Source organism: Zea mays, chromosome 2 (genome assembly GCF_902167145.1).
Source record: "Zea mays cultivar B73 chromosome 2, Zm-B73-REFERENCE-NAM-5.0, whole genome shotgun sequence".
NCBI classification, from domain to species: Eukaryota; Viridiplantae; Streptophyta; class Magnoliopsida; order Poales; family Poaceae; genus Zea; species Zea mays.
Genome location: NC_050097.1, coordinates 177,289,231 through 177,316,265, shown reverse-complemented (window position 1 = coordinate 177,316,265; position 27,035 = coordinate 177,289,231). Strand labels below are relative to the sequence as shown.

Genomic DNA, 27,035 nt, shown 5'->3' with positions numbered 1-27,035 from the left:
CCGTCCCGGTTCCATGGCGTCACCCTCGCCACACATGAACTTTGCCTCGCCCGCTGCTTCCGTGGCTCCTGACTACTACGGCCGTGCTTTTGCCCTGGCCGTCGGCGCCACTTCCTCCCTGTCTCCGCCCGTTTCCGTCGGAATGGCTGTGCGCGTCCTTCTCAACGATGGCCAGCTTGTCCGGGGCACCTTCGTGCACTTCGATCCCACCATGAGCCCTGTCCTTTGTGATTGCATCGAACTCCACCCCCAGGTCAGTCGTCACGTGTCCGGACCCCTTGTCTTCCCCCGTGCAGTGATCGCCTCCCTGGCCATTGAGCCCTCGTTCCCTCCCTCCCCTCCTAGTAACCACGTCAGAGCTCCTCCTCTGGCTCTCTCTGCGCACCCTACGGCCTCCCCACTGTCTCCCTCTCCCACCGATTGGGTGGTTGACTCCGAGGCCTCCTTCCACACCACTCCCACAACTAGTTCGTTATTCCACTCCCATCCACCACACCCCTTACATCCTTCCTCCATCGTCGTAGGCAATGGTTCCACTCTCCCGGTCACCTCAGTAGGTGCCTCAGTTCTTCCTGGACCATTCTGCCTTAACGACGTCCTTGTTGCTCCCGGTCTGACTCATCCCCTCCTCTCGGTTCGTCGCTTCACTAGTGACAACCACTGCTCTATGGAGTTCGACCCCTGGGGTCTCACCATACGCCACCTTCCCACACATGCTGTGCTCGCTCGCTGTAACAGCTCCGGCCCCCTCTATTCTCTTCACTTGCCCTCCACTCCCCCCACCCGAGTAGCCTCATCTCCTGCACTTACTACTACCACCACATCACATGCTCTTGCTACTACCACCACCTCCTCCGCCATTTGGCACCGTCACCTCGGGCACCCTGGACCTGACGTCATGTCCCAACTTTCTAGTCACTCAGACATATCCTATACTCGGGCCTCTTCTGAGCGCCTCTGTCATGCTTGTCAGCTCAGCCGCCACTCTCGTCTTCCTTTTTCCACTTCCACGTCCAGGGCTGTTCAGGCCTTTGATCTTGTCCACTGCGATCTCTGGACGTCTCCTGTCCTTAGCCTCTCCGGCTACAAATACTACCTGGTCATTCTGGACGACTACTCACATTTTCTTTGGACTTTCCCCCTTCGGCTGAAGTCCGCCACGTTTACCACCCTCACTCACTTCTTCGCCTGGGTATCCACCCAGTTCCAGCGTCCGGTTCGTGCTTTGCAGTGCGACAACGGTCGCGAGTTCGACAACCACACCTCTCGGTCATTCTTCCTCACCAGTGGCGTTCAGCTGCGTCTCTCGTGCCCCTACACCTCCGCCCAGAACGGCCGGGCAGAGCGCATGATTCGCACCACCACCAACATGATCCGCTGCCTGCTCTTCCAGGCGTCTCTCCCTGCCAGCTACTGGGCAGAGGCCCTACACACCGCCACCCACCTCCTCAACCGTCTTCCCTCCAAGGCGGTGAGCCACTCTACTCCCTACTTCGCCCTGTATGGCACAACCCCCACCTTCGCGTGTTCGGCTGTACCTACTACCCTAACACTTCCGCTACTGCCCCTCATAAGCTTTCTCCTCGCTCCACCCGCTGCCTCTTCCTTGGCTACTCCTCTGACCACAAGGGGTATCGGTGTCTGGACCTCGCCTCCCACCGCATCATCATCTCTCGTCACGTCGTCTTCGACGAGGATGTGTTTCCCCTTGCTGGCCCCTCACCACCCACCGACCTCGTCTCCCTCCTCGAGTCCGATCCGGTCTCCTCCTCCCAGGCGCCCCGCCTTGTGCCATTACCAGCACCCTGTGCGGCCTCGACGCCGTGGCTCGCTCCTATTCCCGCGCCACGCGCGGCCCCGTCGACGCCCACGGCTCGCTTCGCGGACCCCGCGCTCCTCTACCACCGCTGCCGCCACGTCACTACCTCGGCTCCTGCTGACCCAGGCCCATCGACGAGCCTAGTGCGGTTCATCAACCCCGCCGTCGTCTATCACCGCCGTGAGTCGGCCGCGCCCACGGCCCCCGACATCCCGGCAGACCGCCTCGAGCCCTCGGTGTACCACCCGGTCGCCATCCACCGCGACCCTGGGCACGTCCGCCCGATGGTGATCCGGCGCGCCGCCGGTGTTCTTCGACCCGTTGACCGGCTGATCTTGGCAGCTGATACGACTACCACTCCACCGGACGCCTCCCCGGTCCCCTCCTCCGTTCGCACCGCCCTCGCCGACCCACACTGGCAACACGCTATGGAGGAGGAGTATGCGGCCCTCCTGGCCAACCACACATGGGACCTGGTGCCGTGCCCACCAGGCACCAACGTGGTCACTGGCAAGTGGCTATTCCGCCACAAGCTTACCTCGGACGGCTCCCTCGACCGCTACAAGGCTCGTTGGGTCCTTCGGGGCTTCACCCAACGCCCCGGAGTGGATTACGACGAGACCTTCAACCCCGTCGTCAAGTTCGCCACTGTTCGCACCGTCCTCTCCCTCGCCCTCTCCCGGGACTGGGCGATCCATCAGCTCGACGTCAAGAATGCCTTCCTCCATGACACTTTGACGGAGACTGTCTACTGCAGCCAGCCCACCGGTTTTGTCGACGAAGCTCATCCGAATCTGGTCTGTCGGCTGAACCGCTCCCTCTACGGCCTCAAGCAGGCGCCGCGAGCCTGGTACAGTCGCTTCGCTTCCTACTTAGCCTCCATCGGCTTCGTCGAGGCCAAGTCGGACACGTCCCTCTTCATCTACCGCCGCGGCGATGACACCGTCTTCCTTCTGCTCTACGTCGACGACATTGTGCTCACGGCATCCACCGCCGACCTCCTACAGCGCACGATCATTGCCCTGCAGCGAGAGTTCGCGATGAAGGACTTGAGGCCCCTCCACCACTTCCTCGGCATCACCGCCGAGCGTCGGCGCCATGGTCTCTTCCTCCATCATCGCCAGTACGCCATCGACATACTGGAGCGGGCTGGCATGTCCGACTGCAAGCCCTGCTCCATGCCTGTCGACACTCAGGCGAAGCTCTCAGAGGACGACGGGCCCCCGGTCGCCGATGCGACGTCCTATCGGAGCCTGACCGGCGCGCTCCAGTACCTCACCTTCTCCAGGCCTGACATCGCCTATGCCGTCTAGCAGGTGTGCCTACATATGCACACCCCGCGGGAACCTCATCTCACCACTCTCAAGCGGATCCTGCGCTACCTCCGTGGCACCCTCGACTACGGCCTTCTTCTCCGACCATCCCCAACGTCGGAACTCGTGGTCTACACCGACACCGACTGGGCTGGCTGTCCAGACACGCGTCGATCCACCTCCGGTTACACCGTGTTCCTGGGCACCAACCTTGTCTCCTGGGCCGCCAAGCGGCAGCCCGTCGTCTCTCGCTCCAGTGCTGAGGCCGAGTACCGCGCCGTGGCCAACGGCGTGGCAAAGGCCTCCTGGCTGCGCCAGCTCCTCCACGAGCTCCACAGTCCCCTCCAGCGCGCCACCCTCGTCTACTGCGATAACGTCAGCGCAGTCTACCTCTCCACCAATCCCGTGCAGCATCAGCGCACGAAGCACGTGGAGATCAACCTGCACTTTGTCCACGAGCGTGTCGCCGCCGGTGACGTTCGGGTTCTCAGCGTCCCCACTACGCTGCAGTTCGCCGACATCTTCACCAAGGGGTTACCGTCGAGTGTATTTTTAGACTTTCGCTCCAGTCTCAATATCTGTACAGGATAGAGTTGTGACTGCGGGGGGGGGGGGGGGGGTGTTGGAACTGTATTAGGGTTTGGGTACATTTACTCTCTTGCCCCTCTGTAATGGGCCAGGCCCAACTCATGGCTATTAATATTCAGCCCCACCCTATCCTAGGGTTAGGGTTTCCTCACTTCTACACTTTAGTCACTCCCTAAGGTGTTCTAGTTAGTAAAGAGTGCCAAGATACATGCGCGCCGTGACGTTCATCGCTACACACCGTTCATCTTCTTCTTCTCGCCGACGGCGTGCACAACTGTGTGAGCCATGGGTCAGGTTCGCCAGTGATTCAAGGACTTAGGGTGAGCTAGGGGCCTAACAATTGGCATCGAAGCCTGATGAAGATTGGAGACAGCTCTGCCAATTCAGGTGTTCGGGTGCTGCCGTCGAGCGCGTCATGGCCAACCTTGGCGCAGTGGAGCTCCCGCAGCTGACAGGGACCAACTACCACGAGTGGTCTTTGGTGATGCAGGTGAGCTTGAAGGCGCTAAAGCAGTGGAACGCGATGGAGGTTGTAAGCAAGGACCGCGGCAAGGATCAGCGCACGTTGGCCATGATCTTTCGCATAGTGCCACCGAAGTTGAAGGCCATGCTCGCCGTGAAGCAGTAGACGATGAAAGAGGCGTGGGAGGCAGTGAAGATGATGCGCGTCGGGGAGGACCGCGTCAAGGAAGCCAACCGACAGCGTCTGCTCAAGGAGTTCGAGAACCTCCAGTTCAAGGACGACGAGTTAATCGACGACTTCGCCGTGCGTGTCAACACCCTCGTCGATGGACTGCGGGAGCTAGGCGAGGAGGTGAAGACAGGCGCATGGTGTGGAAGGTTCTGCGTGTGGTGCCGAAGAAATGGAAGCAAGTGGCGGTGTCGATCGAGATGCTCCTGGACCTCGACGCCATGTCCATGGAGAAGCTCATCGGCCAACTGTGCGTCGCGGAGGACGCCGATGCAGACGATGCCAAGGCGAAGGAGGTCGCCACGGAGGGCGCCGACCAACTGTTTCTCACTGAGGCATAGTGGGAGGCGCGGCGTCAGGAACGGAACAAGCAGCGCAAGCGACGTGGCGTACTGACGGTCACAAGGGGCGAGGCAATGGCGATCGTGGCAACAACTGCGACGATGAGCGCAACAACGACAACGATGACACAAGCAGCATGGCCTCGCGTTCAAGCCGACGGGGCTTAAGCCGAAACAAGGGCCAATGCTTCGAGTGAGGCGGCTACGGTCACATCGCTCGGTTCTGTCGTGAGAAGAAAAGGAAGGGCAAGGCGCTTCTTGCCTACATCGAGGAGCCAACGCTGTTGTAGGTCTAGAGTTCACCGTGTCAAGCTTAGAGGGGTGATTGTTGTTGAATAATTAGACAAATTCCAGATTAAATTCCGAATATAAATCACGACCAAATCAGAAGAACCGAAGTAAAAAGTCAAATCAGATGATGCGTACTGATTAGACATACTGATAGATGGCGCGCGCCGGAATCAGCAGGGTTGACGACGTCGAAGCAGCGAAATCAGCAGGGTCGACGAGGTCAGAAGATCACGAGCAGTCGCGTGAAGACGCTTCCCAAAAACCTTATTCACCCTCTCCCGATGCAGGATCTAGAAGACGAAGGGTTCCGGAGACCTGCTCTCCTGATCGCAGATGCACGTCTGCGTTCGGGATGAAGGGAACTGGAAGGCGGCTCAGCTATGAAGAGAGGCGAAAAGCGAAACTGGGATGAGTTGGATGCTGGCTGCCAGGCGCCTTTTATAGGGCCGAGTCCGCGACCAGATAGCTACCTTCGATCTTATCCGCCCGCGAAAATCTCGCGTTCAGTTTAGATTTTATAGCGATCGGTTAGGATTCTAAACTTAATAGCCAAGTAACCAAAAATTCAAACGGCAAAAGGAAGTCGCGCCCCCGCAAGGCGAGGGGCCAAATTTCGGCAGACCATTCACGAGCATGTCGTGCGCCCGCGCCCTTCGCCCCGGCCCGGCCCGGCCCGGCGAGGCGAGGCGAGCGCGCGCGCGTGTGGCTCTCCACACTCTCTCCTCTCATCCATGACTTGGTGAGTGAGTGTGGCTTCCATATTTAAGCTAGCTCTACTCCACTAGAACTAGCAATATGGTGCTATTGGTTCCACCTATTCCTTAGCCATACACTTATATGGGCTTTTGAGATTTTTCTAGGATTTATTTGATTTTCTCAATTTGGGCCTAGCCTATAAATCCTAACAATCCCCCACCAGATCTCAAATGCCCATCTGCAGTTTTCGCCACTGTTCACTACTGTTTAATATACTAGTTTTTCAGCAGAGACTGTTAAGTTGAACTTCCGCCTAGAACTCCAAGCTACACCAAACCACAACTTGGACAATGGACTATGCCTTGAATTGCAAGTTTTGAGTGAATGGGTTTCACTTGAAGTCATGACCAGTACTTGGCTACCAGTAGTCCCCTTCTCGGGTGGAGCATATACGTCGTACTCCAAGGTCTCTTCATGAGTTTACTAGAGATCACCCAAATCTCAGACTGCGACGATAGACAGTCTAACTCATATAGGTGTGTTCTTTCATGAATGTTCTGCAGGACAACATCTTTGCTAATATAAGCCAACAGAACACATTAAGGCACAAAGCCAACCTGCCTTACATCATTTGAGAGTATTGCATCTTTACTTAGAGAGGGTCAAAGGTTACTCTCCTCAGTTCACCAATGGCTTGTTCTTCCCAGGACCTAATTCACGGGATCTCCGATCACATAGACTGGGTTTCCACCATGGCAACTTTATTCGGGTCTCATACCCATCTCTCTCGATGCGATTTCTATCACATTACGTGGTAGTCCCTTGGTAAAAGGATGTGCCAGATTTTTATCTATTGAAATATAAGTCACACTTATAACTCCGGAGTTTCTCAACTTTCTGATAGACTTCAATCGTCTTTTGACATGTCTTGATGACTTCCCATTATCCTTAGAACTCGTCACTTTAGCAATCACTGTCTGATTGTCACAATTCATAAGGATAGCTGGTATTGGTTTCTCAACCACCGGCAAGTCCATCAAGAGTTCACGCAACCATTCTGCCTCAACGGTTGCTGTGTCAAGTGCAGCTAGCTCAGCTTCCATGGTTGACCTCGTCAAGATTGTCTGCTTGCATGACCTCCATGATACCGCACCTCCACCAATAGTAAAGACATAACCACTGGTGGCATAAAGCTCGTCTACATCAGATATCCAGTTCGAATCACTTTATCCTTCAAGTACTGCATGCTGACCAGAATAGTGAATTCCATAACTCATTGTACCTTGCAGATAGCGCATAACCCGCTCAAGTGCATGCCAATGATCAGTCCCGGGGTTTGACATGAACCTACTTAATTTGCTCACAGCAAAAGAAATATCGGGCCTTGTTGCACCAGCAAGATACATGAGTGAACCAACGATCTGAGAGTATCTCAATTGGTCTAAACCAATTCTCTTGTTCTTTCGCAGTGTCACACTGGGACCATAAGGTGTTGGAGAAGGTTTGCACTCAGAGAAGCCAAATCGCTTCAAAACATTTTCAACATAGTGAGATTGCGAGAGAGTAATCCCACCATCTGCCTTAATCAGCTTGATGTTTAGAATCACATCAGCTTCCCCCAGATCTTTCATATCAAAACTCTTTGATAGAAAAGACTTGACTTCATTGATCACATCAATGTTTGTGCCAAATATCAATATATCATCAACATATAAGCACAATATAACTCCTTCGCCCCCACCACAGCGATAATATACACATCTGTCTGCCTCATTAATGGCAAAGCCTACAGACGTTAGAGTCGTGTCAAACTTCTCATGCCACTGCTTTGGTGCTTGCTTTAGACCATACAAAGATTTCAATAACTTGCACACCTTGCTTTCTTGACCCTTTACTACAAATCCATCAGGCTGTTCCATATAGATTTCCTCGTCCAGCTCTCCATTAAGAAAAGTTGTCTTTACATCCATCTGATGAACAAGGAGACCATACGAGGCAGCCAAGGAAAGTAGTACTCGAATAGTAGTCATTCTAGCAACAGGTGAGTAAGTATTAAAGAAGTCTTCTCCTTCTTTCTGAGTATAGCCTTTAGCCACAAGCCTAGCCTTGTACTTCTCAATTGTACCATCAGGCTTAAGCTTCTTCTTAAACACCCACTTACAACCCACAAGTTTGCATCCATAGGGTCAATCAGTGACTTCCCACGTACCATTTGAAAGAATAGAGTCCATCTCATTATGAACTGCTTCTTTCCAATCATCTGCATCTGGAGATGCAAATGCTTCTGCAATGGTAGTAGGAGTATCGTCCACAAGGTACACAATGAAATCATCACCAAAGGATTTTTCAACCCTTTGTCTCTTGCTCCTTTTAGGAGCATCATTGTCATCCTCCTCTAGGACAATTTCATGTGGCTGTTCAAAACACTCAATAGGTGTACTATGTTCAGGAGTTATCTCAGAAGAGTATCTAGAATTGCTATGAATGTCTTTCATTAGAAATATATGTTCAAAGAAAGTAGCATCACGTGATTCCATAATAGAATCAACATACACATCAGGAACTTCAGATTTAACTACTAAAAATCTATATGCTATGCTACACGAAGCATATCCAAGAAAGACACAATCCACTGTCCTTGGACCAAGCTTGCGCTTTTTATTAATTGGTACATTGACTTTCGCCATGCACCCCCAAGTGCGCAAGTATGAAAGTGATGGTTTTCTCCCAACCCACTTCTCATAAGGGGTTTTCTCTTCTTTGCCCATTGGAATTCTATTCAGAACATGACATGAAGTCAGGACTGCCTCCCCCACCATGCCTTAGATAAACCACAAGTGTCTAACATGGCATTCACTAGATCAGTCAACGTACGGTTTTTCCTTTCAGCAATCCCGTTTGATTCGGGTGAATAGGGAGGTGTCCTCTCATGAATAATGCCATGTTCTGCACAGAAATCATCAAAGATTTTGGGAAAGAATTCACCACCACGATCTGATCTAAGACGTTTGATCTTTCTCTCTAGTTGGTTTTCAACTTCAGCCTTATAGATTTTAAAGTAGTCTAAAGCCTCATCTTTAGTTTTTAGCAAGTATACATAGCAAAATCTAGACGCATCATCAATCAATGTCATGAAGTATCTCTTACCACCCTTTGTCAACACACCATTCATCTCACAAAGATCAAAATGTATGAGTTCTAGAGGTGTCAGGTGTCTCTCCTCAGCAGCCTTATGAGGCTTTCGAGGTTGCTTCGACTGCACACAACTATGGCACTTAGAATCTTTGACTATGGTGATATTTGGAATTAAACTCATGGTTGCAAGCTGAGACATAGAGCCAAAACTAATATGACACAAACGAGAATGCCAAATACTCGCAAGATCATCAACATTAGCGCAAATATGCTTCACAGACTTATTATTGAAATCTAACAGAGAGAAGCGGAACAAGCCTCCGCAATCATAGACTTTACCAATAAATTGTCCAGACTTAGACACAACTAATTTATTGGACTCCAAAACTACCTTGAACCCATCTCTACATAGAAGGGTTCCGCTAACGAGATTCTTGTGTATAGAAGGGACATGATGCACGTTCTTCAGCTGCACGATCTTTCCCGAAGTAAACTTCAGATCCACCGTGCCAGTGCCATGAACAGAAGCATGTGACCCATTCCCCATTAGGACGGAAGAATCCCGGGCACCCTGATAAGAAGAGAACAAGTTAATTTCAGAACACACATGAACATTAGCACCAGTATCAAGCCACCAACTAGGTGATTGAAATACTGAGAAGATGAAAGGTAAATTACCATACCCTTTGTGAAAGGGAATTAGGCTTACACCTAGTTTCCTAATTGATTTTGGTGGTTGAATTGCCCAACACAAATAATTGGACTAAGTAGTTTGCCCTAGTGTATAAGATTATACAGGTGTAAAAGGTTCACACATAGCCAATAAAAAGATCAAGTATTGGATTCAACAAAGGAGCAAAGGGGCAACCGAAGGCACCTCTGGTCTGGGGGCACCGGACTGTCCGGTGTACACCGGACAGTGTTCGGTGCACCACCGGACAGTGTCCGGTGCACCAGAGGACTCCAACTCAAACTTGCCACCTTCGGGAATTTCCAGAGGCACTCCGCTATAATTCACCGGACTGTCCGGTGTACACCGGACAGTGTCCGGTGCTCCAAGGAAGAGCGGCCTCCGGAACTCGCCAGCCTCGGGAAAACGCAGCAGCTGCTCCGCTATAATTCACCGGACATGTCCGGTGTACACCGGACTGTCTGGTGAACCAGCAGAGCAACGGCTACTTCGCGCCAACGGTCACCTGCAGGCGCATTCAATGCGCGCCAGAAGCGCGCAGAAGCCAGGCACGCCCATTCTGGCGCACCGGACATTGAACAGTACATGTTCGGTGTGCACCGGACATCCAGGCGGGCCCAGAAGACAGAAGCTCCAACGGTCAGAATCCAACGGCATTGGTGACGTGGCTGGCGCACCGGACTGTCCGGTGCACCATACGACAGAAAGCCTCCAGCAACGGTCATGTTTGGTGGTTGGGGCTATAAATACCCCAACCACCCCACCATTCATTGCATCCAAGTTTTCCAGCTTCCAACCACTATACAAGAGCTAGTATTCATTGCAAAGCACACCAAAAGAGATCAAATCCTCTCCCAACTCCATACAAAGGCTTAGTGACTAGAGAGAGTGATTTGTAGTGTTCATTTGAGCTCTTGCGCTTGGATCGCTTCTTTTCTTTCGCATTCTTTCTTGTGATCAAACACTCACTTGTAATTGAGGCAAGAGACACCAATTGTGTGGTGGTCCTTGCAGGAAGTTTGATTCCCAAGTGATTTGAGAAGAGAAGCTCACTCGGTCCGAGGGACCGTTTGAGAGAGGGAAGGGTTGAAAGAGACCCGGCCTTTGTGGCCTCCTCAACGGGGAGTAGGTTTGCGAAAACCGAACCTCGGTAAAACAAATCCGCGTGTCACACTCTTCATTTGCTTGCGATTTGTTTTGCACCCTCTCTCACGGACTCGTTTCTTTATTTCTAACGCTAACCTGGCTTGTAGTTGTGTTTATATTTGTAAATTTCAGTTTTGCCCTATTCACCCCCCCTCTAGGCGACTATCAATTGGTATCAGAGGAGGTTGCTTCATTAGAGCCTAACCGCTCGAAGTGATGTCGGGAGATCACGCCAAGAAGGAGATGGAGACCGGCGAAAAGCCCACTACAAGCCACGGGAGCACTTCATCGGAAGAGTCCCGCACCAAGAGGAAGGAGAAGAAAGACTCCTCCAAAGGGAAGGAGAAGAAGAAGGACTCCTCCAAGGGGAAGGAGAAGAAATCTTCTTCACACAAAGAAAAGAAGGAGAAGTCTTCCTCCCACAAGCCGCAACGGAGTGGGGACAAGAAAAAGAGGATGAGGAAAGTGGTCTACTACGAGACCGATTCTTCATCGACATCCACCTCCGGCTCCGACATGGCGTCCGTCACTTCTAAACGCCAAGAGCGTAAGAAGTATAGTAAGATTCCCCTACGCTACCCTTGCATTTCTAAACATACACCTTTACTTTCCGTCCCATTAGGCAAACCACCAACTTTTTATGGTGAAGATTATGCTAGGTGGAGTGATTTAATGCGATTTCATCTAACCTCACTCCACAAAAGTATATGGGATGTTGTTGAGTTTGGTGCACAGGTACCATCCGTAGGGGATGAAGACTATGATGAGGATGAGGTTGCCCAAATCGAGCACTTCAACTCTCAAGCAACAACAATACTCCTCGCTTCTCTAAGTAGAGAGGAGTATAACAAAGTACAAGGGTTGAAAAGCACCAAGGAGGTTTGGGATGTGCTCAAAACCGCACACGAAGGAGATGAGCTTACAAAGATCACCAAGCGGGAGACGATCGAGGGGGAGCTCGGTCGGTTCCGGCTTCGCAAAGGGGAGGAGCCACAAAATATGTACAACCGGCTCAAGACCTTGGTAAATCAAGTGCGCAACCTCGGGAGCAAGAAATGGGATGACCACGAAATGGTTAAGGTTATTTTAAGATATCTTATTTTCCTTAACCCTACTCAAGTTCAACTAATCCATGGCAACCCAAGATATACACTAATGACCCCCAAGGAAGTAATCGGGAATTTTGTAAGTTTTGAGTGCATGATCGAAGGCTCAAGGAAGATCAACGAGCTTGATGATCCCTCCACATCCGAAGCTCAACCCGTCGCATTCAAGGCGACAGAGGAAAAGAAGGAGGAGTCTACACCAAGTAGACAACCGATCGACGCCTCCAAGCTCGACAATGAGGAAATGGCACTCGTCATCAAGAGCTTCCGCCAAAACCTCAAGCAAAGGAGGGGGAAAGACTACAAGTCCCGCTCCAAGAAGGTTTGCTACAAGTGTGGTAAGCCCGGTCACTTTATAGCTAAATGTCCATTATCAAGTGATAGTGACAGGGGCGACGACAAGAAGGGGAGAAGAAAGGAGAAGAAGAGGTACTACAAGAAGAAGGGCGGCGATGCCCATGTTTGTCGGGAGTGGGACTCCGACGAAAGCTCTAGCGATCCTCCGACGACGAGGACGCCGCCAACATCGCCATCACCAAAGGACTTCTCTTCCCCAACGTCGGCCACAAGTGCCTCATGGCAAAGGACGACAAAAAGAAGGTTAAATCTAAATCCTCCACTAGATATGAATCCTCTAGTGATGATAATGCTAGTGATGAGGAAGATAATTTGCGTACCCTTTTTGCCAACCTTAACATGGAACAAAAAGAAAAATTAAATGAATTGATTAGTGCTATTCATGAAAAGGATGACCTTTTGGATTCTCAAGAGGACTTCCTTATTAAAGAAAATAAGAAGCATGTTAAGGTTAAAAATGCTTATGCTTTAGAAGTAGAAAAATGTGAAAAATTGTCTAGTGAGCTAAGCACTTGCCATGAGACTATAGACAACCTTAAAAATGAGAATTCTAATTTATTAGCTAAGGTTGATTCTATTGCTTGTAATGTTTCAATTCCCAATCTTAGAAATGATAATGATGATTTACTTGCTAAGATTGAAGAATTGAACTTATCTCTTGTTAGCCTTAAGAATGAAAATGAAAAATTAATTGCTAAGGCTAGAGATTTTGATGTTTGCAACACTACCATTTCCGACCTTTGAACTAAGAATGATATGTTACATGCTAAGGTTATAGAATTAAAATCTTGCAAACCCTCTACATCTATTGTTGAGCATGTATCTATTTGTACTAGATGTAGAGATGTTAACATTGATGCTATACATGATCACATGGCTTTAATTAAACAACAAAATGATCATATAGCTAAATTAGATGCTAAAATTGCCGAGCATAACTTAGAGAATGAAAAATTTAAATTTGCTAGAAGTATGCTCTATAGTGGGAGACGCCCTGACATAAAGGATGGCATTGGCTTCCAAAGGGGAGACAATGTCAAACTTAATGCCCCTCCTAAAAGATTGTCTAATTTTGTAAAGGGCAAGGCTCCCATGCCTCAGGATAACGAGGGTTACATTTTATACCCTGCCGGTTATCCTGAGAACAAAATTAGGAGAATTCATTCTAGGAAGTCTCACTCTGGTTCTAACCATGCTTTTATGTATAAGAGTGAGACATCTAGTTCTAGGCAACCAACCCGTGCTAAGTTGCCTAAGAAAAGAACTCCTAATGCATCAAATGATCATGACATTTCATTTAAAACGTTTGATGCATCTTATGTTTTGACTAACAAATCCGGCAAAGTAGTTGCCAAGTTTGTTGGGGGCAAACACAAGGGCTCCAAGACTTGTGTTTGGGTACCCAAAGTTCTTGTTTCTAATGCCAAAGGACCCAAAACCGTTTGGGTACCTAAAGTCAAGAACTAAAATTGTTTTGTAGGTTTATGCATCCGGGGGCTCAAGTTGGATACTCGACAGCGGGTGCACAAACCATATGACAGGGGAGAAAAGGATGTTCTCCTCCTACGAGAAAAACCAAGATCCCCAACGAGCAATCACATTCGGGGATGGAAATCAAGGTTTGGTCAAAGGTTTGGGTAAAATTGCTATATCCTCTGACCATTCCATTTCCAATGTTTTTCTTGTAGATTCTCTAGATTACAATTTGCTTTCCGTTTCGCAATTATGTCAAATGGGCTACAACTGTCTATTTACTGATGTAGGTGTCACTGTCTTTAGAAGAAGTGATGATTCAATAGCATTTAAGGGAGTGTTAGAGGGTCAGCTATACTTGGTAGATTTTGATAGAGTTGAACTCGACACTTGCTTAATTGCTAAGACTAACATGGGCTGGCTCTGGCATCGCCGACTAGCACATGTTGGGATGAAGAATCTTCACAAGCTTCTAAAGGGAGAACACATTTTAGGACTAACAAATGTTCATTTTGAGAAAGACAGGGTTTGTAGTGCATGCCAAGCAGGAAAGCAAGTTGGTGCCCATCATCCACACAAGAACATCATGACGACCGACAGGCCGCTTGAGCTACTCCACATGGATCTATTCGACCCGATTGCTTACATAAGCATCGTCGGGAGTAAGTATTGTCTTGTAATAGTGGATGATTATTCTCGCTTCACTTGGGTATTCTCTTTGCAGGAGAAATCTCAAACCCAAGAGACCTTAAAGGGATTCTTGAGACGGGCTCAAAATGAGTTCGACTTAAGGATCAAGAAAATTAGAAGCGACAACGGAACGGAGTTCAAGAACTCTCAAATTGAAGGCTTCCTTGAGGAGGAGGGCATCAAGCATGAGTTCTCTTCTCCCTACACCCCTCAACAAAATGGTGTAGTGGAGAGAAAGAATCGAACTCTATTGGACATGGCTAGAACCATGCTTGATGAATACAAGACTTCGGATCGGTTTTGGGCGGAGGCGGTCAACACCGCTTGCTACGCCATCAACCGGGTGTATCTACACCGAATCCTTAAGAAGACATCCTATGAACTCCTAACCGGTAAAAAGCCCAACATTTCATATTTTAGAGTCTTTGGTAGCAAATGTTTTATTCTTGTTAAAAGAGGTAGAAAATCTAAATTTGCTCCTAAGACTGTAGAAGGCTTTTTACTAGGATATGATTCAAACACAAGGGCATATAGAGTCTTTAACAAGTCCACTGGACAAGTTGAAGTTTCTTGTGACGTTGTGTTTGATGAGACTAACGGCTCTCAAGTAGAGCAAGTTGATCTTGATGAGATAGGTAATGAAGAGGCTCCGTGCATCGCGCTAAGGAACATGTCCATTGGGGATGTGTGTCCTAAGGAATCAAAAGAGCCTACAAATGCACAAGATCAACCGTCCTCCTCCTCGCAAGCATCTCCACCGACTCAAAATGAGGATGAAGCTCAAGTTGATGAAATAGAAGATCAAGCAAATGAGCCTCCTCAAGATGACGACAATGATCAAGGGGGAGATGCAAATGATCAAGACAAAGAGGATGACGAACCAAGGCCGCCACACCCAAGAGTCCACCAAGCAATCCAACGAGATCACCCCGTCGACACCATCCTCGGCGACATTCATAAGGGGGTAACCACTAGATCTCGAGTTGCACATTTTTGTGAGCATTACTCTTTTGTTTCCTCTATTAAGCCACACAGGGTAGAGGAAGCACTACAAGATTCGGATTGGGTGGTAGCTATGCAAGAGGAGCTCAACAACTTCACTAGGAATGAGGTATGGCATTTAGTTCCACGTCCTAACCAAAATGTTGTAGGAACCAAATGGGTCTTCCGCAACAAGCAAGATGAGCATGGTGTGGTGACAAGGAACAAAGCTCGACTTGTGGCCAAGGGATACTCCCAAGTCGAAGGTTTGGATTTCGGTGAAACCTATGCACCAGTAGCTAGGCTTGAGTCAATTCGTATACTATTAGCCTATGCTACTTACCATGGCTTTAAGCTCTATCAAATGGACGTGAAAAGTGCCTTCCTCAATGGACCAATCAAGGAAGAGGTCTATGTTGAGCAACCTCCCGGCTTTGAAGATAGTGAGTACCCTAACCATGTCTACAAACTCTCTAAGGCGCTTTATGGGCTCAAGCAAGCCCCAAGAGCATGGTATGAATGCCTTAGGGATTTTCTCATCACTAATGAATTCAAAGTCGGAAAGGCCGATCCTACTCTATTCACTAAAACTCTTGATAATGACTTGTTTGTATGCCAAATTTATGTTGATGATATTATATTTGGGTCTACTAACAAGTCTACGTGTGAAGAATTTAGTAGGATCATGACACAAAAGTTCGAGATGTCTATGATGGGGGAGTTGAAGTACTTCTTGGGATTTCAAGTGAAGCAACTCCAAGAGGGCACCTTCATTAGCCAAACGAAGTATACTCAAGACATTCTAAACAAGTTTGGGATGAAGGATGCCAAGCCCATTAAGACACCCATGGGAACTAATGGGCATCTCGACCTCGACACGGGAGGTAAGTCCGTGGATCAAAAGGTATATCGGTCGATGATAGGTTCTTTGCTATATTTATGTGCATCTTGACCGGATATTATGCTTTCCGTATGCATGTGTGCAAGATTCCAAGCCGACCCTAAGGAAGCTCACCTTACGGCCGTAAAACGAATCTTGAGATATTTGGCTTATACTCCTAAGTTTGGGCTTTGGTATCCTAGGGGATCCACATTTGATTTGATTGGTTATTCGGATGCCGATTGGGCGGGGTGTAAAATCAATAGGAAGAGCACATCAGGGACTTGCCAGTTCTTGGGAAGATCCTTGGTGTCTTGGGCTTCAAAGAAGCAAAATTCGGTCGCTCTTTCCACCGCCGAAGCCGAGTACATTGCCGCAGGCCATTGTTGCGCGCAATTGCTTTGGATGAGGCAAACCCTGCGGGACTACGGTTACAAATTAACCAAAGTCCCTTTGCTATGTGATAATGAGAGTGCAATCAAGATGGCGGATAATCCCGTCAAGCATAGCCGCACTAAACACATAGCCATTCAGTATCACTTTTTAAGGGATCACCAACAAAAGGGAGATATCGAGATTTCTTACATTAATACTAAAGATCAATTAGCCGATATCTTTACCAAGCCACTTGATGAACAAACTTTTAACAAACTTAGGCATGAGCTCAATATTCTTGATTCGCGGAATTTCTTTTGCTAAATTGCACACATAGCTCATTTATATACCTTTGATCATATCTCTTTCATATGCTATGACTAATATGTTTCCAAGTCTATTTCAAACCAAGTCATAGGTGTATTGAAAGGGAATTGGAGTCTTCGGCGAAGACAAAGGCTTCCACTCCGTAACTCACTCTTCGCCATCACTTCAAGCAACTCTCCATTTTTGGGGGAGAAACCATCAGCACCAAGCAAAAGGACTCCACCTTTGGTATAATCTTCATTTCTTTATGTATGTCCAAAGGGGAAGAAAGTTCCTTTGAGGGCTCTAATGATTCCGTTTTTGGCGATTCATGCCAAAGGGGGAGAGAGTATGAGCCCAAAGCAAAAGGACCGCACCACCACCAATTTCAAAAACTTAGTCTTTCAAAGAGTATTATTTTCAATTGGTATCCTATTGTGTTCAAAAGGGGGAGAAAATAGTATTTCAAAAATGATATATCAAAACCCTCTTGAACACTAAGAGGAGAATCTCATTTAGGGGGAGTTTTGTTCAGTCAAAGGAAAAGCATTTTGAAACAGGGGGAGAAAATTTCAAACCTTGAAAATGCTTTGCAAAATCTTATTCATTTACCTTTGACTATTTGCAAAAGAACTTTGAAAAGGATTTACAAAAGAATTTGCAAAAACAAAACATGTGGTGCAAGCGTGGTCCAAAATGTTAAAAAAAAGAACGATCCATGCATATCTTGTAAGTATTTATATTGGCTCAATTCCAAGCAACCTTTGCACTTACATTATGCAAACTAGTTCAATTATGCACTTCTATATTTGCTTTGGTTTGTGTTGGCATCAATCACCAAAAAGGGGGAGATTGAAAGGGAATTAGGCTTACACCTAGTTTCCTAATTGATTTTGGTGGTTGAATTGCCCAACACAAATAATTGGACTAACTAGTTTGCCCTAGTGTATAAGATTATACAGGTGTAAAAGGTTCACACTTAGCCAATAAAAAGATCAAGTATTGGATTCAACAAAGGAGCAAAGGGGCAACCGAAGGCACCTCTGGTCTGGGGGCACCGGACTGTCCGGTGTACACCGGACAGTGTTCGATGCACCACCGGACAGTGTCCGGTGCACCAGAGGACTCCAACTCAAACTTGCCACCTTCGGGAATTTCCAGAGGCACTCCGCTATAATTCACCGGACTGTCCGGTGTACACCGGACAGTGTCCGGTGCTCCAAGGAAGAGCGGCCTCCAGAACTTGCCAGCCTCGGGAAAACGCAGCAGCTGCTCCGCTATAATTCACCGGACTGTCCGGTGAACCAGCAGAGCAACGACTACTTCGCACCAACGGTCACCTGCAGGCGCATTCAATGCGCGCCAGAAGCGCGCAGAAGCCAGGCACGCCCATTCTGGCGCACCGGACATTGAACAGTACATGTCCGGTGTGCACCGGACATCCAGGCGGGCCTAGAAGACAGAAGCTCCAACGGTCAGAATCCAACGGCATTGGTGACGTGGCTGGCGCACCGGACATGTCCGGTGTGCACCGGACTGTCCGGTGCACCATATGACAGAAAGCCTCCAGCAACGGTCATGTTTGGTGGTTGGGGCTATAAATACCCCAACCACCCCACCATTCATTGCATCCAAGTTTTCCAGCTTCCAACCACTATACAAGAGCTAGCATTCATTGCAAAGCACACCAAAAGAGATCAAATCCTCTCCCAACTCCATACAAAGACTTAGTGACTAGAGAGAGTGATTTGTAGTGTTCATTTGAGCTCTTGCGCTTGGATCGCTTCTTTTCTTTCGCATTCTTTCTTGTGATCAAACACTCACTTGTAATTGAGGCAAGAGACACCAATTGTGTGGTGGTCCTTGCGGGAAGTTTGATTCCCAAGTGATTTGAGAAGAGAAGCTCACTCGGTCCGAGAGACCGTTTGAGAGAGGGAAGGGTTGAAAGAGACCCGGCCTTTGTGGCCTCCTCAACGGGGAGTAGGTTTGCGAAAACCGAACCTCGGTAAAACAAATCCGCGTGTCACACTCTTCATTTGCTTGCGATTTGTTTTGCACCCTCTCTCACGGACTCGTTTCTTTATTTCTAACGCTAACCCGGCTTGTAGTTGTGTTTATATTTGTAAATTTCAGTTTCGCCCTATTCACCCCCCTCTAGGCGACTATCACTTTGTCTTCCTCATTGCTAGAGACCACTGTGTTGACATTGCCCTTTTTGCCACGGCGATCCGCTCGATCAGGACAATCCTTGGCAAAATGACCCGCCTCGCCACATGCGAAACATGTCAATTCAGCCTTGTTCTTCTTCTTCTTGAAGTTGGTAGTTTTGTTGGGCTTGTTAGATTTTGGCTTTCCTTTGCCCTTGTTGTGGTTCCTTTGAACCATGTTGGCACTAGAGTGGCCCTCGCCTCCTTTAGATCTCGTGTCCTTAGCCCGAGCTTTCTCCTCAACATCTAGAGACGCTATCCGATTTTCAACTGATATCTCCTGTCTCTTATGTTTCAGAGATGTGGCGAAGTTCCTCCATGTAGAAGGCAACTTTGCAATAATGCATCCAACCACAAATCGGTCAGGAAGGACTATCTTAAGGTGGTCGAGCTCCTTGGCTATACACTGTATTTCATGAGCTTGCTCTACAATAGAGCGATTATCAGCCATCTTATAATCATGAAAGCTCTCCATGATATACAGGTCACTGCCAGCATCTGATGCACCATACTTAGTAGTAAGTGCATCCCACAACACTTTTCCGTCTGTGTGCTGAATATTCGCATCAATCAGACGGTCAACAAGGGCGCTAAGAACGGCTCCCGTAAAGATAGTATTGGCATGGTCGTACTCTTTCTCCTGTCAGTGGACCCTCAGGTTTGCCTTTACTAGCATGGAAGACATTCATAGCAGTAAGCCAGAGTGTGGCCTTGACTTGCAACTCTTAAAGTGCATACCATTGAACTTTTCTGCCTTCAGCGCGTCGGCAAAAGCAGCCATAGAAAAACTAGGAAATTGTCTACAATAAGGTTTTTGGATTGTTGAATAATTAGACAAATTCCAGATTAAATTCCGAATATAAATCATGACCAAATCAGAAGAACTGAAGTAAAAAGTCAAATCAGATGATGCGTACTGATTAGACATACTGATAGATGGCGCGCGCCGGAATTAGCAGGGTTGACGACGTCGAACCAGCAAAATCAGTAGGGTCGACGAGGTCAGAAGATCACGAGCAGTCGCGTGAAGACGCTTTCCAAAAAACTTATTCGCCCTCTCCCGATGCAGGATCTAGAAGACGAAGGGTTCCGGAGACCTGCTCTCCTGATCGCAGATGCACGTCTGTGGTCGGGATGAAGGGAACTGGAAGGCAACTCAGCTATGAAGAGAGGCGAAAAGCAAAACTGGGATGAGTTGGATGCTGGCTGCCAGGCGCCTTTTATAGGGCCGAGTCCGCGACCAGATAGCTACCTTTGATCTTATCCGCCCGCGAAAATCTCGCGTTTAGTTTAGATTTTATAGCGATCGGTTAGGATTCTAAACTTAACAGCCAAGTAACCAAAAAATTCAAACGGCAAAAGGAAGCTGCGCCCCTGCAAGGCAAGAGGCCGGATTTCGGCGGACCATTCACACGCATGTCGTGCGCCCGCGCCCTTCGCCCCGGCCAGGCGAGTGAGCGCGCGCGTGTGGCTCTCCACACTCTCTCCTCTCATCTATGACTTGGTGAGTGAGTGTGGCTTCCATATTTAAGCTAGCTCTACTCCACTAGAACTATAAATATGGTGCTATTGGTTCCACCTATTCCTTAGCCATACACTTATATGGGCTTTTGAGATTTTCCTGGGATTTATTTGATTTTCTCAATTTGGGCCTAGCCCATAAATCCTAACCATTGTTAGAGCTAAGCTTGACATAGCGCAGGTTAGTGCGTGCTTGTGTGAGTTGTGTGTGCCTGTGCATGCTCAGTGCACGCCATGGGTGTGGCATGTCGTGCCGGTGAGCTCGGGGCGGACCAAAGCCAGCTCGGATCGGTTTGGGTGACACGATAGGATGAGCTGCACGTGAAAAGGGGGTGCGTTTGGAGTTAAGTTGGAGTGATGGCGGGAAAATCGCCGGTCGTTGGGTGCATGCGGGTTGTGCGAGCGAGCGCGTCGCTCGGGCACAACGCAACGCGCAGGCATGGACACGGCGAGAAGGCCGGGAGGTGCAAGGAGAGCACCACTCACTCTGAAAGGTGTTCTAGTTAATAAAGAGTGCCAAGATACAGGCGAGGTAGCTAACCGTGGCGTTCATCACTACACGCACTGTTCATCTTCTTCTCGTCGACGGCGTGCGTGAGTTTGTGAGCCACGGCACGGGCCGGGTTCGCATCGCGAGTGATTCAGGGAGTTAGATGGTGAGCTGGGGGCCTAACAGAAAAATAAAACCCAACCTGGCAAATGCGGAGGCGGCCATGGTCAGCCTGGTGGGTGTGGGTGTAGGGCTTCCTGGGCTTCACTTCCACCCCTGCATCCATCAATCGGACAATTCATCATGTGCCAAGCAGATAACAGATGAAACAAAGTAAACATGACAAACAAGGCAGCACACTCACCTCAGAACGCCATAGTGGGGATGGATCTTTGAATTCGACGGGAGCCACAACGCCAACGGATTGTCACGCACCTTCGTCGTGAATGTCACCGGATATGAGGAAGAGAGCAGGAGAGGTCCAAGGAAGAAGAACGGAAGAAATGGACGAATATTGTTCTATTATTCGACAACTCTATTAGCAGCATCCCATCGAGTATTTGTACAACAATATATTTGACACGGCCCACGACTCATTAGTCAAGTCATCCATTCGGCTCCCGTCACCTGCATATTAGGCCTGCGCACGCGGCGGCCCATCCTTCCAACAGCAGCTTCATTCGTTCCTGCGCTTGCCGATTGGTGTTCAAAGTGTACTGAAGCCAATGATATGCTGACATTCTCCTCCCCTTAAGAAGCCGCTTGACCCCAAGCTGGCGCTGATGGAAATTGGATACGTAAAGCCTCCTCATCTTCCCAAGTCGGAAGTGTTGCATCGGAGTCTGACCACCCAATCAGCACCTGCCGAACAGATTTGCCTCCGCGAAGCACCACCCTACGGTCGAAAATGTGCAGAGGAACCTGAAGATGAGTGGTAGCATCGGGAAGGGTTGCACTCACTGCCTGAGGACCCACCGAACGCTTGAGCTGAGACACATGGACCACCGGATGAATGGTAGCTGAAGGGGGCAGTTGAAGTTTGTAAGCAACAGCTCCAATGCGTTGGATAATGGGATACGGATCGAAGTATTTAAAACTGAGTTTATGGTTTGCTTGAGTGGCCACCGATGTTTGCACATAAGGCTGGAGCTTGAGATACACCATATCGCCTACTTTGAACTCCTGTTCAGTCCGATTCTTATCAGCTTGAAACTTCATCCTTTTTTGGGCTCTGTGAAGGTGTTGTCGTACCAACTTCACCATAAGCTCACGCTGATCTAACCAAGTCTGCAGATCGAGCTGTGTCGTCGTATCAGCCGTAGAGAGCCCAAAGTGTCGTGGAGACCTGCCATATAGTACCTCAAAGGGAGACCTGCCCAGTGAAGAATGAAAATTAGTATTATACCAGTACTCGGCCAAAGATAGCCAATGAACCCACTTCTTTGGACAAGCGTGTGCAAAGCTGCGAAGAATAGTTTCCAAACACTGATTAACACGCTCGGTCTGCCCGTCCGTTTGAGGATGATAGGAAGAACTCAACTTCAATGTGGTGCCTGATAATCTGAAGAGTTCCTGCCACAGCCGACTTGTAAAAATCTTATCACGATCTGAGACAATGGATTGCGGCAAACCATGCAACTTGTAAACTGAATCCAAAAATAATTGAGCTACTTTCAATGCTGAAAATGGATGAAGAAGTGGCACAAAATGAGCATATTTAGAGAACATGTCGACTACCACCAAAATAGTATCAGCATTGATGGATTTGGGAAGACCCTCGATGAAGTCCAAACTGATTATCTGCCATGCAGTTTCAGGAACAGGTAATGGTTGAAGCAATCCTGGATATTTGCTTCTATCAGGTTTAGACTGCTGGCATACCGAGCAAGCAGCCACAAACTCTTTTATGTGGGATTTCATACCCTTCCATGCAAACAATTGTTTAATTCTTCTATAAGTCACAGGAAACCCTGAATGACCTCCAATGGGGCTGTCATGTAAAGCAGTAACTATTTGAAGTTGAAGATTCCCAGTAGCTCCAATCCACCCCCTGCCTTTGTATTTGATAATGCCTGAATGTAAGGTAAAAGGGGCTGAACCCGAAACATCCACAGTCAAGGCAGCAAGAAGTTTTTGTGAATAGGCATCATCAACATAACTGTCAATGACCTGATGCATCCACTGAGGTACCACTGAAGTAATGCTGAAGCATGTTGGTTGAGGATGTGGACGTCGAGAAAGGGCATCAACTGCTCCATTGTCAGCTCCTTTCTTATAGACAATACGATATTGGAGCCCCAAAAGTTTAGAAAATACTCGTTGCTGCCACGGTGTAGTCAATTTTTGCTCAGTCAGATGAGAAAGGCTTCTATGGTCAGAATAGATCACAAACTCAGAGTGTTGGAGATACTGACGCCATTTGTCTACTGCCAACAATATTGCGAGATACTCTTTTTCATATGTGGACAGTCCCTGATTTTTAACACCCAAGGCCTTACTAACAAATGCTAGTGGATGACTACCCTGCAATAAAACTGCACCTATACCTTTACCAGAAGCATCAGTTTCAATCGTAAAGGTTTTGGAAAAATCTGGTAGTACCAATACTGGAGCAGAAACGAGGGACTGTTTGAGAACCTGAAAGGCTTCTTCTTGTACTTGCGTCCACACAAACAACGCTCCTTTTTTCAGCAAATCATTAAGGGGTCGGGCAATGACGCCAAAATTCCTGACAAACTTTCTATAATACCCTGCAAGACCCAGAAATCCTCGAAGGTCTTTGCAATTAGTCGAGGTGGGCCAAGAAGATACCGCTTCCACTTTAGTTGGGTCAGTAGCCACCCCTTGTTGGCTAATAACATGTCCCAGATAAGAGATGTGTTGTTGTCCAAAAGCACACTTAGAAAGTTTGATGTACCACTGATCTTCATGAAGAATAGAAAGTACTTGTTGAAGGTGATGTATATGATCTGGCCATGTTTTGCTATAGATCAAAATATCATCAAAAAACACAAGTACACATTTCCTTAGTAAAGGAGCAAGTGTAGTGTTCATAGCACTTTGGAATGTTGCTGGTGCACCCGAAAGCCCAAAAGGCATAACTCTGAACTCGAAATGGCCGTGATGAGTTTGGAATGCCGTCTTGTGTTGATCTTTAGGACTCATATGAATCTGATGAAATCCAGCACACAAATCAAGGGTAGAGAACCAAGCAGCTCCATGTAATTCATCCAAAAATTCATCTATCACAGGAACTGGATACTTGGTCTTAATTGTTAGCGCATTCAAATGTCTGTAATCAACACAAAAATGGTATGTGTTATCCTTCTTTTTCACCAGTATGACTAAAGAAGCAAAGTCACTATGGCTGGGTTGGATAATGCCAGTTTGCAGCATATCCTCTACTTGGTGCTCTATCTCGTTTTCAATGCAGGAGCGTATCGATATGGTCTCATTTGTACTGGTCTTGCGCCCTGGATCAAAGGAATTTTATGGTCACAATCTCTGATCGGAGGCATCGCTTTGGGTACTTCGAAGACTGAAGAGAACTGAGAAATAAGCTGCTAAATATCAGGTAGATTAGCGACAGCAGACTGTTCCTTGTCAGTCAACTCTTGTAGACTGCATACTTGGATCATTGCTGACTGCATGACTGAAGATTTAACTCCTTGTAGCGTAACGAATGTACCCTTGACTGGAAGGCTGGGCCACTTCTGGGACCAATGGAGCAGCATAGGACTATGACGTTCTAGCCAATCCATGCCAATAATGAGGTCATAAGTGGTCAGTGGTAATATCCTGAGCGTAGAAGAAAATGAGACTCCACCAATAGCCCAAGTTGCATCGACAATCTGATGAGCACAAGTCATATATGTACCATTAGCTACTTGAACTTGCAACGGTTGACACATAGAAGTTACTGTAGGAATAGATGAAGCCACTGCAGCACTAAGAAATGAATGGGTGCTCCCAGAATCTAGCAATGCGAGAATGTCAACACCAGCAATATGACCCACAAACTTAATGGTACGAGGAGCATCAGTACCATCCACAGCTGCCTGAGACAAATGGAGGGCATTGATTTCAGGTTCCTCCTCCCCAGACTCCACTTGACATTCTTCAGAATCTGAGCATTGGATCATCTGCCACAATTCTTCCACTACATGTAGCTGAACAGTTTCAGAACAGCGATGACCTCATTTATATTGCTGCCCACATTTATAACAAAGTCCTTTAGCTTTGCGATATGCATACAGAGAGGCAATCCGATCATCTATAGAAGAAGCAGAAGGAACCCTAGCATGCTTTTCATCAGGCTTCACAACAATGGGTGACTTAAGCTCTCGAGAAGTGTGTGCTGGACCAAACGCCTGGTGTGATTTGAAGGCCACGTTAGAATCAGGCCATTTGGAGCCTCCTTTCCTCATTAGAGTGCCAGCTTCCTCCTGCAATTGAGCAAGAACCGTAGCAGTATCGAGATCATGGGGACGTTGAAACATAACCACTGCTTTAATATCATCTCTAAGTCCATCCAAAAATTTCATTCTATAATACAAAGGATCAGACTGAACTTGGTAGGCATTCAGTTTATCAACTAACTGAAAAAACTCATCGACATAGGCAGTCACTGAACTCGTTTGTCTAATGTGGAAGAGTTGTCTAAGCAGCCATTGATGCTGATCCTTGCCAAACCTCTCAAGAATCATAGACCCAAACTCTCCCCACGACATGGTAGGTGCTCTATACTCTACTGATTGCCACCAACGAGCAGCTGGTCCGGTAAATTGCATTGTAGCCACACGTATCCAAACACTAGGATCAACAACATACATATGGAAATAGTCTCCGTACCTCTTTTGCCACAGCTTAGGATTCTACCTGTCAAATGACGGAAAATTAAGCTTAGGCAAATTTCCCAGGCTGTTATATCTCGGTCCCTCACCCCCAAACAAATCAGATGTATGGCCAAAATGATTCCAGCAACCAGGATAGTGGAATCTAGAGTGAGTATGAGGTGGGCGAGGGGGATGTATATCATTGGCCGGGAGATGGTTTGGGACTGGATGATACCCAAATCCATACTCCCGTGGTTGTGGAGCAGTGTTGTGCCCGTAGTTCATGGCAGGAGGAGGACCCAAAACGCTCTCCTGGCCCTTTTGCTCTTCGCCTCCAGTGCGCTCCAGAAGATGCGTCAATCGAGCGAGTTCTGAACGCAGCGTGTCGATGGAGACTGTGACTTCGCCCACCGAGTGTTCGATACGTGGCCTCCAAGACTCGAGGTCTGAAGTAACGCTCTCCAACACGACGACCCATGCAGTTGTCTCCGCAACCATATCGTCCACTCGGTCCAATGTCGTCTTCTTGAATTCTGCAGCATGTGCGTCGACCAGCGCTCCCACGGAGTGTGTGAGCTCCTGTCGGAAGACTTCAATCTCACCATCGCCTAGCTTCTCTTGTAACTTGGCGATGTTATCTTCATTCGTTGCCACTGTCCTCTCCAGATGGGTCCATTTGTGGTCTTGCGACTCGAGATGGTCGCATAGCTGTTGAAGAAGCTTGGACTGAGCCGTGAGCGTCCGTGACTACACCTTGATGGACTTGGACTGCGCCTCCAGCGCGGCAGTGATGCTTGGATCCGACGCACCCGCCATCTTCGCTCGTCGAGTGTAGTAGCACAGCGCCGCCAGATCAGGAACTGAACTGACCTCTGATACCACTTGTCACGCACCTTCGTCGTGAATGTCACCGGATATGAGGAAGAGAGCAGGAGAAGTCCGAGGAAGAAGAACGAAAGAAATGGACGAATATTGTTCTGTTATTCGACAACTCTATTAGCAGCATCCCATCGAGTATTTGTACAACAATATATTTGACACGACCCACGGCCCATTAGTCAAGTCATCCATTCGGCTCCCGTCACCCGCGTATTAGGCCTGCG

General features: G+C 48.2%; 1 pseudogene; it reads right to left on the bottom strand.

Moving 5' to 3' along the window:
* The window catches only part of LOC109939162 (peptidyl-prolyl cis-trans isomerase FKBP53-like), a 37,558-nt pseudogene extending 10,810 nt beyond the window's left edge, over positions 1–26,748 (bottom strand).
* Between the last annotated feature and the right edge of the window lie 287 nt (positions 26,749–27,035).